General features: G+C 26.4%; 1 long non-coding RNA gene across 1 annotated transcript; it reads left to right on the forward strand.

The window, feature by feature from the left end:
• Positions 1 to 9,794: 9,794 nt before the first annotated feature.
• LOC124816996 (uncharacterized) lies at positions 9,795 to 11,308 on the forward strand. The gene is made up of 2 exons (XR_010641148.1): positions 9,795 to 10,076; positions 10,543 to 11,308. It is a non-coding gene; the product is annotated as an uncharacterized LOC124816996 (long non-coding RNA).
• Positions 11,309 to 12,428: the final 1,120 nt, after the last annotated feature.

The following is a 12,428-nucleotide window of genomic DNA, read 5'->3' on the forward strand; positions in this document are numbered from 1 at the left end:
AGTATAAGTATAAAGTTTTACACATTTTTGAAAGCATCATCTTATGGAGATTTTAGAACAAACTTGTATTTTTAATTATATGGTTTCGTTTACTTGTAATCAATTAAACTATAAAATGAGGTTGAAAAAAAAAAAGTTCAAGTTCACCAATATTTTTAACAGTCATCCTCGCTTCCCCAGGCTTTATTTTTTATATTGGTTTGTAGCATAATTATGCCATTATACGTTTATATTTTTATTGGTTTGTAGCATAATTATGCCATTATACGTTTATATTTTTATATTGGTTTGAAGCATAATTATGCCATTATACGTTTATATTTTTATATTGGTTTGTAGCATAATTATGCCATTATACTATTACACGTATCTATAGACGCTTAAGCGTCTATAGATACGTGCGGTTTCCAAGATTATAAATAAAGTGATAAAAGTCAGAAAACAGAAAATTGCAATTTATCTTGGTCTTAGACTATACCCGTTTATAACAATAGCCTCGTGTAATTTTTTAAATTTATTATCATTTTTTTATTGATAATTAATTTTGGTGGACATGCATTATTCTTTTTTTTTTTTGAATTTTGTGGTGAAAATGTTATAATAAATTGAAAAACCCATATCCTTACAACAAAGTCACAGTGGAAATTAAACCGAAACGTTTTACTTTCAAATACTTCGGAGGCTTCTTAAAATGACAACTTTTAAGTGTTTTATGTGTAAATTGCTACTTTCCTATATTGAAGGACAATTGAGACACTATCAATAATAAAAAGAAAATTATCAAGTTTCTCTGGATAACTGCGTTTCGTAGTTAGTGATATGACAAGGCGTCACGGATGATTGAAGCTTTTTTTATCTTACAGCAGTAATTGGTTAGGTTCTGAGTATACCGTATTTTTACCGAAATCAAAAAACGCATTAACAGATCTTATGCCATCTACATCATTTGAAAACATGGAAGACCGTGCATGTCTTATAAAGATTCGTCAGAGCCTTGCAAAAAAAAATTACACATTACTTAAGGAAAATGGATTTGACCAAATCTTTAATGCAAATCTTCAGGCAGTACGTTTAATAGGAGAAAAAACAAAATCAAAATTAATGGAAGCATTAAGGATTGTCGACAAAGAAAAATAAATCTTTGTCTCAAGTTTTATGGAAAACGCAAACGTTTCACCAACATTTTCCTTACGAATGAAGAAACACTCAGCGTTTGTTGACTTAAATTTAACAAAAGCACAAAATTTATGCAAAACCAATGGAACAGAAAGATTGGATCACATTAAAGATAGAGTGGATGTAATAAATGCTGAAAGCTTTAATACATATGCTACAGAAACTGCCCACATTTATGTGAGTAATTATGGATGGTGCCATATGCCGTCTTTAGTGAACAAAGTTTTACTTTATGGAGAAAATATAAAGTATTTTACAGTACTTCCTATCGGTCAACTTTCAGAAGATAGGCAAGAAACCTGTAAAAAGGATTATAAAAAATTTCGCATTCATCATGCCAGGAAATGATTCTAGATTAGCTACAAATGAGGATGTATTTCATGCTCTTCTGTACACTTCAAATTCCTACATCACCAGCATTAAAAAAAAGCACAACTAAAATATTCAAAAGGTACAACTAAAATATTCAAGAACTTGATAAAGATAATTTGCAGCTTTTGAAAGTCAACCTATAACTTATTCTATAAAAATACACTGTATAAAAACTGTTATTAATAAACTATTCTAAATATTTCTATAAATACATTTTGAATATATATATATATATAAATATATATATATATATATATATATATATATATATATATATATATATATATATATATATATATATATATATTATAAAAAATACGAGCATTTATACGAGCTTTCGGCTAAACTTCCCTCGCCGGGAAGCTCTTGCTCACACTCCCCTAAAACGGTTTACGGGAGCAATTTACGGCTCTCGCAAAAGTATAATTTTTTCTCTCAAAAGTACAGTTATAATGATTATAATAAAATGAAAAAAAATAAAATAATTGCATAATAAACTGCCATGCTTTTTAAAAGGAACTTTTGTTGCAAAAAAATAAATAAAAAAGAGCGCCAATTGAAATACAAATGTTTTTGATTAGATTTGACTATTTGATAATTATAAAATTATTACTCTAAATTCTGTTAATAAAATATTAAATTATTTAACTGATAAAAAAAAAAAACTATTGCACTCTAAATTATTGCATAATAACTGTTATTTTATGCAATGAATTATATTTTATATTAATTATTTTAATATAATTTTTAATATAATATTTTAATATAATTTATAATATAATTGTTTTAATATAATATATTCACTTTTAATGTAGAATTTTTATTTGTTGTAACAATTCTTAAAATACATTCTATTATAATAAGAAAAAGTAAAACATTTTTTATGAGCAGTAATGACTTTTATAGCTCTTTGTCAAACTTTTTTATCAAATAAGTAATGTTGTTAACAAGTAATGTTGTTAACAAGTAATGTTGTTAACAAGTAATGTTGTTAACAAGTAATGTTGTTAACAAGTAATGTTGTTAATAAATAAATGCATACCTAGTGAGAAAACCCTTTTGAAATATATGCAAATTAATTAATTATATGTAACAGTTAAAAAATCAAATTAATAATTTAGCTTAATCTTAAGAAAATGTTAAACGAAACAGTATGAAAAATTCGATTTTGGCAATATTATGGTATTGCATTGAGTTTGATGGTAATAAATACCGCCACCAATTTTGCCCAACAGGTAGAGCGAGTTGGTGCAAGTACAAGAAATCGGAACCAAATGTGACATTTAGACTAAATATAAATCTGCCAATGTGGATCCACCTAATACTTCGCCCTGTTTTTGTTGAATCGCCATCTGATGAGTTGTTAAAAAAGTATTTACATGGTCGGCCGAAAGTTCGTATACATATATATATATATATATATATATATATATATATATATATATATATATATATATATATATATATATATATATATATATATATATATATATATATATATATATATATATATACTTAAATTTATATTTTATTTTTAATTCTGTGGCTGCAATTTTAGTTTTATTTTGTCTGCCCTACATAGATGTGAAGCGGGACCGAGAACAAAATAGCTGTCCCACTTCTCCCGCTCACTTGTCCCACTTCATCCACACTTGTACCGCTTTACTCTAATAGCAGGGTTCCTCTATAACTAAAAAAATACATGCTTTATTAAAACATGCTATCAATCTTAGGGAGTGAAATCGGTGCCCCAAATAATGCTAAATTTATTAAGACTTGTTTAGTTCAGTTCATACAACAAATAAATAGATACTGCTATTACCCTGAAAAAAAGTTTTCGTTTCCCACTTCTCCTCACATAGGAGGTTCTATTTTTTCAGGTGTTCCAAAATTTTTTGATATTTTGCACATCACACAACCACAGTTTTTGTAACATAACCCTTTTTTAACATTAGTGTTTTTATACAAGAGTTTCCCCTTTATCTGAAATTTATTTGCTGCCGTATTCACTTCTCTCCCTTAAACTAACGGAGAATTTGAATGTCCGTTAAGACAAAATTTAAACGGTATGATTTGAAACGTAGGGAAATAAATGGTATTCTAATTCTACCTTTTGGTCTCCTTATATGAACCGCTCCGATAATTTATTCAGTTTTAGTCAGCTCCGTTAACTAGTTTTCGTGCTATTTTTCTCATCTCATTTTAACGTTGCGATGCCAACAGACAATAATTTTGTTTAATTGGTAAATCGCAGCCGGTGGTTTTATAAGTATTTGTTGCTGAGTAATTCATTAAATTTAAATAAAATGCGCAACAATACGAAAAATTTAAAGAGTTTGTATCTATTTAGTACTAACACTTAGTTTCAAAATGAACCTTTAGTAGGAAACAATAAATAATATTCAAGCTTTCAATTATAATTTTTTAACATTTTCTAAAAACCAAAAAAAAATGACAATATTTTAAAATCACCTAAAAATAACTCTTAAATAATATTTAATATAAAGTCCTACACAAAAAAAAATATGGATATTTTTTGTAAAATATTTTGACCAAATTCTTTTGATTAGGTTTGGCATGGTTTCAACAGAGAAAGTTATATGTTTAAGCGCAGTCGTGGCGCAATGGTAGCGCACCTGCCTCAGAAACAAGTGATCCGTGGTTCAAACCCCACCTCTAGGCAAGTTTTGCGACATCGGTTAGGAAGGAGGCGTAAACTTCCAATTAAATGCTCATCTGCGGTGCTCTGAGACAAGACTGTATGGATTTCTTGTAGCACCTAAATAAAATTTAAAATACAATTTACAAGTTATTCAGTTTTCAATACAAATTCTCAATAACTTTTTAAAATCTTGTTTAGCATTTGTGAATTTTTAAAAGCTGATTACAATAAGAATTTTCATTTTGATCATGATCAAAATGAAAACCTTTTGAACTGATATCAGTTAGTTTAAATTTGACATTTTAAAACCTGATTACTCTAAGTTTTTATTTTTATCAGTAGATAGCTTTCAACCTTAATACGCTCAGGGTGGGTGTATTTTTCAAAAGTTAACTTGTTACCCCCATCCTTCGTATTAAGCACCTGAGAGTAAACGCTTAAACAAAAAGAATTTGACAAGGTCAGAAAAATATTAACCAGCTCTCTAAACATTGACTGTTAAAATGATATTTTTAAAATAAAAATATTTAAAATATATTTAGTTAATAAGTATATAAATTTCTTTTTAAAAGTTGCGATCAAATAAAATAAGTACATATTTACAAAAATGTTTATGAATAAATTTTAATCCATCATTTTTAAAAAAGCTTGAATTTCAACTTTGAAATTTTTTTTTACCGATAACAATTAAGACTTTGTTTTAACCCTCACACTCCTTGAGCTGAAGTATGAAAGTTGATAATTTGCTGATCCAAGAAAGTCATGAAAGCAGAAAACTGAGATTCATTAAAGCGATAAAGTCATATTTTTCATGTTCATATAGTATAGGACTAAATGATATAGAAAATCAACAATAAAATAATGGTTATTTCCCGTATTAAAATCAACAATACTGCATTCTGAGTTTATATTAGAACTACTAAAGAGTTTACAAATTTCTTTGGTATAATGACTATGCATATACACAATTATTTGCATCTATGTTAATATTATTTTCACTCTTTTCGACAAGAAAATCTACAAGATGTAAACTCTTTGTTTGAATATATTATTTCGATAGCTTTATTTTTCTTTTTTCCAAGATTGTCATTGAATATTTAGTTAATCCTATTTTTTTTTTTAATTACACCAGCTGGCAAACGTTCAAGGTAGCAAGAATTTGATGAGAATAAATCCTAATAACATTGTTTTATAGAACTTTTATACACATTTTCTTGAGAATTGGTATTAAGTTTCTTGGGATTTTGCATTGTTTGTCCGCATTTCAATCCCAGAAAGCTTTGCAAAACAGTTTTATAAATCTGTTTTTAGAATCACAACGGTACCCTGCTAATAGGTGGAGCGGATTTTATGTAATCATAACTGTTCAAATATAATTTTAAAGAATTATTAAGTTAAACTTCATTAAATTTATGGTATTCTTCAAAAATAGGTATAAAACATGTTGTATTGTATAAAAATTGGTTATGTTACTTTAGTGTGTTACGCTTCTTTTTTTTTATGTTGGCCATATTCATAAGTTATACATGTAGAGTATACCCTGATATTTATTGTACATCCTGATAATTGTCTTAAATAAATGTGTTTTAAACATGTGTTGCATGCCAATTTTTTTTAAACTTTGATGGTTTGTGTTAAACGCTGATGGCTTGTGCCCTTATGTCGGCTTGTTGCCCGCTTGTTGATCCGGCTTGTCAGTATAGGAAAACATCTATATTTTCAGAATAAATATATTGATAGTTATACTTCTATACTCATCGAAATTTTATGCATCGATGAGCATACGACGAGAATACTGATCTACAATGGATGAGTATACTGACCTACGATCAATCTCAGTTTTTATCAGTTTTTATTTTTATCTTCTTTAACTTCATTTTCGCTACTTCAGATGATTTTTCTACTCAAAAGATATGAGATAAACGCATATGAATATTTTTTAATGTTTTGCTTGTACCCGATGTTAAGAAGAGTCTCTAATGCTTGAAGAACAAAGTGCAGAATGCTAGAAGCTTATTTGAAAAAACTTTTTTAGGTGTGAAGTGATCAGATGAGTTATTTACCGAGAGTTGTCAGAAATACACAACAAAAGTTGCATAAATATTTAATACGGTTTCTTTTGTGATTCGCAACTGTCTACAGGATTTAGCACTGTTAAAAAACTTGTAGCTGTAAAAGATTTTATAGTTGCGGCACTTCTCAACAACATGCAATAGAATTTTTTGAGTGACCAAGTTGGTACTTTCATCTCGACTAACTTGAACATTACAATTCTCTTCTTTTTGCATGATTGTGAAAGAAATCGACAACCCTCAAAACTAAGTTTGTTGTAAACCTCAAGTAAAAAATCATTTGCAGCTTCTTTGCTCTCTACCATTTCTCGAATTTCAGAGCAAAATCCTAAAAATAGTATGACTTTGGTTTACTTTCCTTTTTTTTCTAAAAAATAGAAAAGAAAAAAAACTTTTTTTATCATATTCTACCATACAACTATTTTAGATATTACAAAAATTTAATTTTTTACCAAACTTGTCACTTATGTTTTGATTATAATAATTTTTGGGCGGTATTTTTTTAAAGGATTTTTAATGGGATGAACAAACAAAGTGAAGAGCTTTTGATACCTTTTAGTCTAAATTTGTTTTCAAAGACAAAATGATTAGTTAACTAGGATTAAAAGTAAGATTAAAAGATTATATGGCAATTTATAAGTAGCTATAAAACTTAAATAATTCTAACAACCAAGTTGTAATTTGGTCAGATATTTGTATTTGAGTTTGATCATTCTATCTTCATACTGATAAAGAAATGTCTTAAAACATGATTTTTCAGGGTGGATACCAATGATTGCAAAGGTACTCTCTTCTTCAAAGTAATAGGCTTTTGATGCGACATTGCCTTGACCATTTTGAACTCCATTTTGCTTCATGACCATACAAAGTTTATTTTTAGACCCTTTAAAAAACTCCTCCTGATTTTCAAGAAATAGCTTTAAGCAAAAATAATGTAAAAGTTAACTTACCATGTTTTATGGACAAAAAGTAATTCGTTTTTTTTTTAATTTTCTTTGTTTTTGTTTAGATCTGTTCTCTTTTTTCAGTTTATTTTTTGCTTATTTATTAAAATTGGACAAAAATGATAAAGTTATGAAATTGAATTTTTAAAAGACTATAAAGTTTTGGTAACCTTATTTCAATTTTTTTTATGTGGGAAAATTGAGTAACTAAAACACTTTACTTTTCTTCCAAAAAACTAGACATTTAACTATGGTACCACCTAATATTAAAAAAAAAACATTTTCTCAAAGAAAGTTAAAGGTTTGTAAGTTTATTTCGGTTTAGATTAGTTATTAAATGTTTATGTTAATTTAAAAAAATTCGTGAAAAACAAAGTTTTTAAAACAAGTTTTTTGTTTAAAAAGTGGAAGTAACCCAGGGCACGGGACCTAAACGTCTTTAACGTTCAAAAGACGTTTAAAAGGCGTTTTTGTTAATGACCCATGCCCACTCGAAAACTTCTTATTTCATTGTGAGTCGATGCTTTAACTTAGAGTTTTATTAAGGTTTAGAGTAAAGGCTCAATTTAAAGCTATTTAAAATATCAAAAATCTGCAACAAAAACTTGAAGTCCAAATCTTAATCCATTCCTAGGGCATGAAAATGATTATTTTATAATATGTAGTAAAAGTAAATTTTACATGATTATACTTTTGCATACTAAAATACAATTAGATGAAGTTGAAAAACTGTAGGTAAATATAGTATGAGATAATTTCGTATGTGATTGTGCAGTCGTGCCGTAGCGGTAGTAGTTCTGTCTCAGAACCAAGAGATCCGAGGTTCGACACCGGCTCTAGCACAATTGACATTGGTATCTAGCACAAGCGACATTGGTAAAGAAAGATGCGTGAACTTTCTAGTCAAATGCTCTTCCGCGGTGCTCTGTGATTAGACCGTAAGGACTTCCAGGAGCACCTTAATAACCACAAAAATAAGATAGTTTAGTTCATTTTGTGGTATATTTGATATATATATATATATATATATATATATATATATATATATATATATATATATAAATATATATATATATATATATAAATATATATATATATATATATATATATATATATATATATATATATATATATATATATATATATATGTATATATATATATATATATATATATATACATATATACATATATACATATATATATATAAATATATATATATATATATATATATATATATATATATATATATATATATATATATATATATATATATATATATATATATATATATATATATATATATATAAGATACTATAAACCATATATTATCGTATAACCATATAATTATATATAAAAAACAGTTAGTGAAAATATTTATTAATAGATTGTACTCTTTTTTGCGCGTATGAGGTGAGCTCGAAGGGGGTATTTTTGTTCCAAGGCTACATTTAACGAAATTTTTTGAAAAATTTTCTGATTTGATCTAAGCATGAACATACTCAAGATTCAAAAAAGATGTTTTTTAATATTCGCAAAAGTCTCTTGCGGACCAAATGCCTTTGGTTATATTTCATAAATGTGAAGTTGTGCAATAGTTTTGTACAACTAAAGTGGTTTAGCGTGTTTTACTTTAAAATCTGATTTAAAAATTGCCGCCGTTATTTTATTTCAAAGCTTTGCAAAGGCCTATTAAAAACATTTTTTTCTAACCAAAGAAATATGGCAAAAGCTAGTACTATAAAACTAAAGTAATTATTTTAATATTCTTTTTTGCAATTATTTTTAATTTTAAGTAATATGCACCTTTCTATATTCGTGTGTTTTACAAACTTGTAAAACACATGAATAAAGGATATTTTTTACAAATGCTTTTGTGTTTTTAATATACTTGTACGTTTGAAAGAAGCAGTGGTTAGTGTTCTGAACCAAAAGGTTTGACGTTCGATGACGTCTCCAGTCAAATAAAAGACATTGGTAAAGAAGGAGACGTAAAATTTCAAGTTGAATTCTCTTTCACAGTGCTTGTTTATAAGACCGTTAAATCTTCTTGGAGTACCTTAATAACTAAAAAATATATATGTTCTGTATACTATTCACTAGTATTTCTTTATGCTTTTAAGTCCCTAACTATGTAAAACCAAGTTTTATGTTAAATTTTTACCTTTATTTTGTATAAACCTGTTTTGAATAACACGCATTTGACTTTTTTACAGTTAACTTGTGTACTTCTTGTTTGTTTGCTAGTGTTTTCCTTTGCTGCTTATTGCTTAAAACCAATATTAATTTTAAAATTTTAAAATTAGTATCATTATAAACATCAATTTTTTTAAGTGTTTTATAAAAAATAAATGCCTATTAAAAATTTCATTAATCAGTATTTCAGTAATGACCTGTTAAAATTTTTTTGCTTTATAAAGTTCTTGTAGTTTTTATAGATTTTGTAATTTTTGTAGTTATTTTGACGTCTAACTTCATAATAATCTATATATTATTAGTAGATTTCCAAAATAAAAAGAATATCTTGTTATTGAAGAATTCGAATTGCAATGTAATTATTCTTAATCTTCAGAATCGTAGAAAATTTATTTTATTTTACATGAAGATAATAGATATAGGAAATGGTTGCAGTGTTGATTGTTCCAATAGTCTTTTTTTATGGAGATTAAAACTTGCTTATCTTTTATAAACGTTTGTTTTTATTTATATATCTATACTTCGTATCTATGTCAAAGAAATTCTTCATACTTCCGCTTCAAACCGATATGTCTTTTAAAATATCGATACTTCAAAACTTACTGGCTCTCAAATTAGTAAGTTGCATTTGACACTATATGGTCGTACTTTTTTTGGTAAGTCTTTTGATTTTTATTAAGTTTTTTTTATTCTAATCTATGCGTTAAATATAGGTTGACGATATATGTCCAATAAACGTTGCAATGGCGATTTAAAATTATATTTTTTACGTATTTTGGTTAAATTAACAACAAAAATCTGCTTGCTGTTTCTTGGGTAACATTTGATATCTTGGAGAGGTTAACAATAAATTTGTACTTTTTTTCTAATAAAGTAATCGTTTTATTGGTGTACTGTCATAAAAATTACAAGTTTCGATAAAATATTGAATTTAAATTTGTTCATTTTCAGTATTTTTTTAAACAATAAACAAAAATAACTTTAAATTTTTAAAAAACTTTATAAAGAGTTTGAAATTAAAAAAATTATTTTTAGTTGAATGCAAATGCTATTGAACTTTGAACCTAATTTCTTATTAATTCAAGTTTTTAAAGATAACATTATTTTTTTATGTATTCTTAGAATATGCGTTATTACGATGAGTCGAGTTGGCAAGTGAATATTATGTAATGTATCATGTTAGTTACATATGTTGGGGTTTTTTATTTATTCCTCTTTCATAATCAGTTAACTGTAGAATGCAAATTGAAAAACGAAACAAATTACAAAAAAGGGGATTATGAGTTTGCAACTCCAAATTTAACTACTCGGAGATCTCTTAAAAAGTTTACGTTGGGTTACGGTTGCGACCCCGAATGCATGAAAAAAGAAGAAATTCGGCAACTTTTATTAAAATTAAATTTTACCAATTGTACTGAATGTCCAGAAATAGTTCGCAACCGCAGCTCGATTCAGACTACGACAAAAGACTATCAGAAGACTATCTTACCAAATGAAAATGAACCAAGTACTGAAAATAAAAACGATACAAAAATGAATTGCTATGAGAAATGTAACAAGAATAAAAATTCTCTCAAAGATTTTGATAAACTATGTGACCTACAATGCAAAATTAATAAAACAAGTTCCGGAAATAATTCAACGGAGGGTTTTAGCAATACGAAAGTTGCATTAGTAGATTCTATAGCCAAGTTTATAACTTTTGACCGTGAGTATGCTAATAGAATTTATAGTAAAAGTTTTCGGAATAGATTCTTTTGATGCCGATTTTTACTTGTATTAAAAAAGATATTATTATGTATATATTATATGTTTTGTAATGTTACAAAGTATACGCAAAAAAGTTATATGTAAGATATATGTAAAAATGTTTATATTACTGAACAAAGACATTATATAGAAGTAAATAAAATTTAGTGTCAATGTAACAAATAGTTGCTCTTATTTCATTTAGCAATTCCCTCCCCCCGCCCCCTCAAAAAAAAAAAGTTATGTTATAATATTGTCTTAGCGCCATGATTATTTGACTAAAATTTTAGACTGTTTGATAAAATTTATTTCTTGTATTTTGTAATCATTGTTAGTGGTCGTTACATTTAGCCAACACAAAGCACACATACAACATATGTAAAACCTTCGCAAACGTTTTACTTGAGACAAGTCTAACGTTGATTTAATGATATTTAAAAGAATTTTAATCTAATGTCATGAGTTTAACAACGATATCAATAAAAAGATTTTTGCCGATGCGAAAAAATACAGCTTGCACAGTTACATTGGTCCAACATTTTAAAATCATCGCAAAAGTTGATCATTTTTACGATCATTGTTTGATCTAATGTATATAACTCAAACATTGATTCAATGTATACAAGCGCCGGGTTGTAACCATATATATATATATATATATATATATATATATATGTATATATATATATATATATATGTATATATATATATATATATATGTATATATATATATATATATATATATATATATATATATATATATATATATATATATATATATATATATATATATATATATATATATACACACACATATATATATAATTTATTTCATTAAAACATCAAACATTACTTTACTTGAAAAGTTTTAATGAATACGCAGAAAATAAAACAAAGGTAAAAAAGAGACCAAGTTTTACTATTATTATTTATTTAGCCATTTTTTTTTTTGCGTTTATTAACTTTTTTTTTAATAAACTATAAATGAAACTTTTCATATTTCACAAATAATTCTTTAAATTTATAATTATAAAAGCGATTTGTTTTAAAATTACAAAGTAACACAGTCTGAAAAAAAAACAACGTAATGAGCTGCTACTACGAGTTCTAATAAATAAATAAAAAATACTTAAGTAAATAAAAATATACCACATAAATGTTTTTTTTTTCAAATTTATTTATCAGAATCATATTTTATGACAAAAACATAGTTTTATAAACAAAAAATTGCAACTATACACGTCTTTTTCATATCTAGC

This window comes from Hydra vulgaris, chromosome 10 (assembly GCF_038396675.1).
Source record: "Hydra vulgaris chromosome 10, alternate assembly HydraT2T_AEP".
NCBI classification, from domain to species: Eukaryota; Metazoa; Cnidaria; class Hydrozoa; order Anthoathecata; family Hydridae; genus Hydra; species Hydra vulgaris.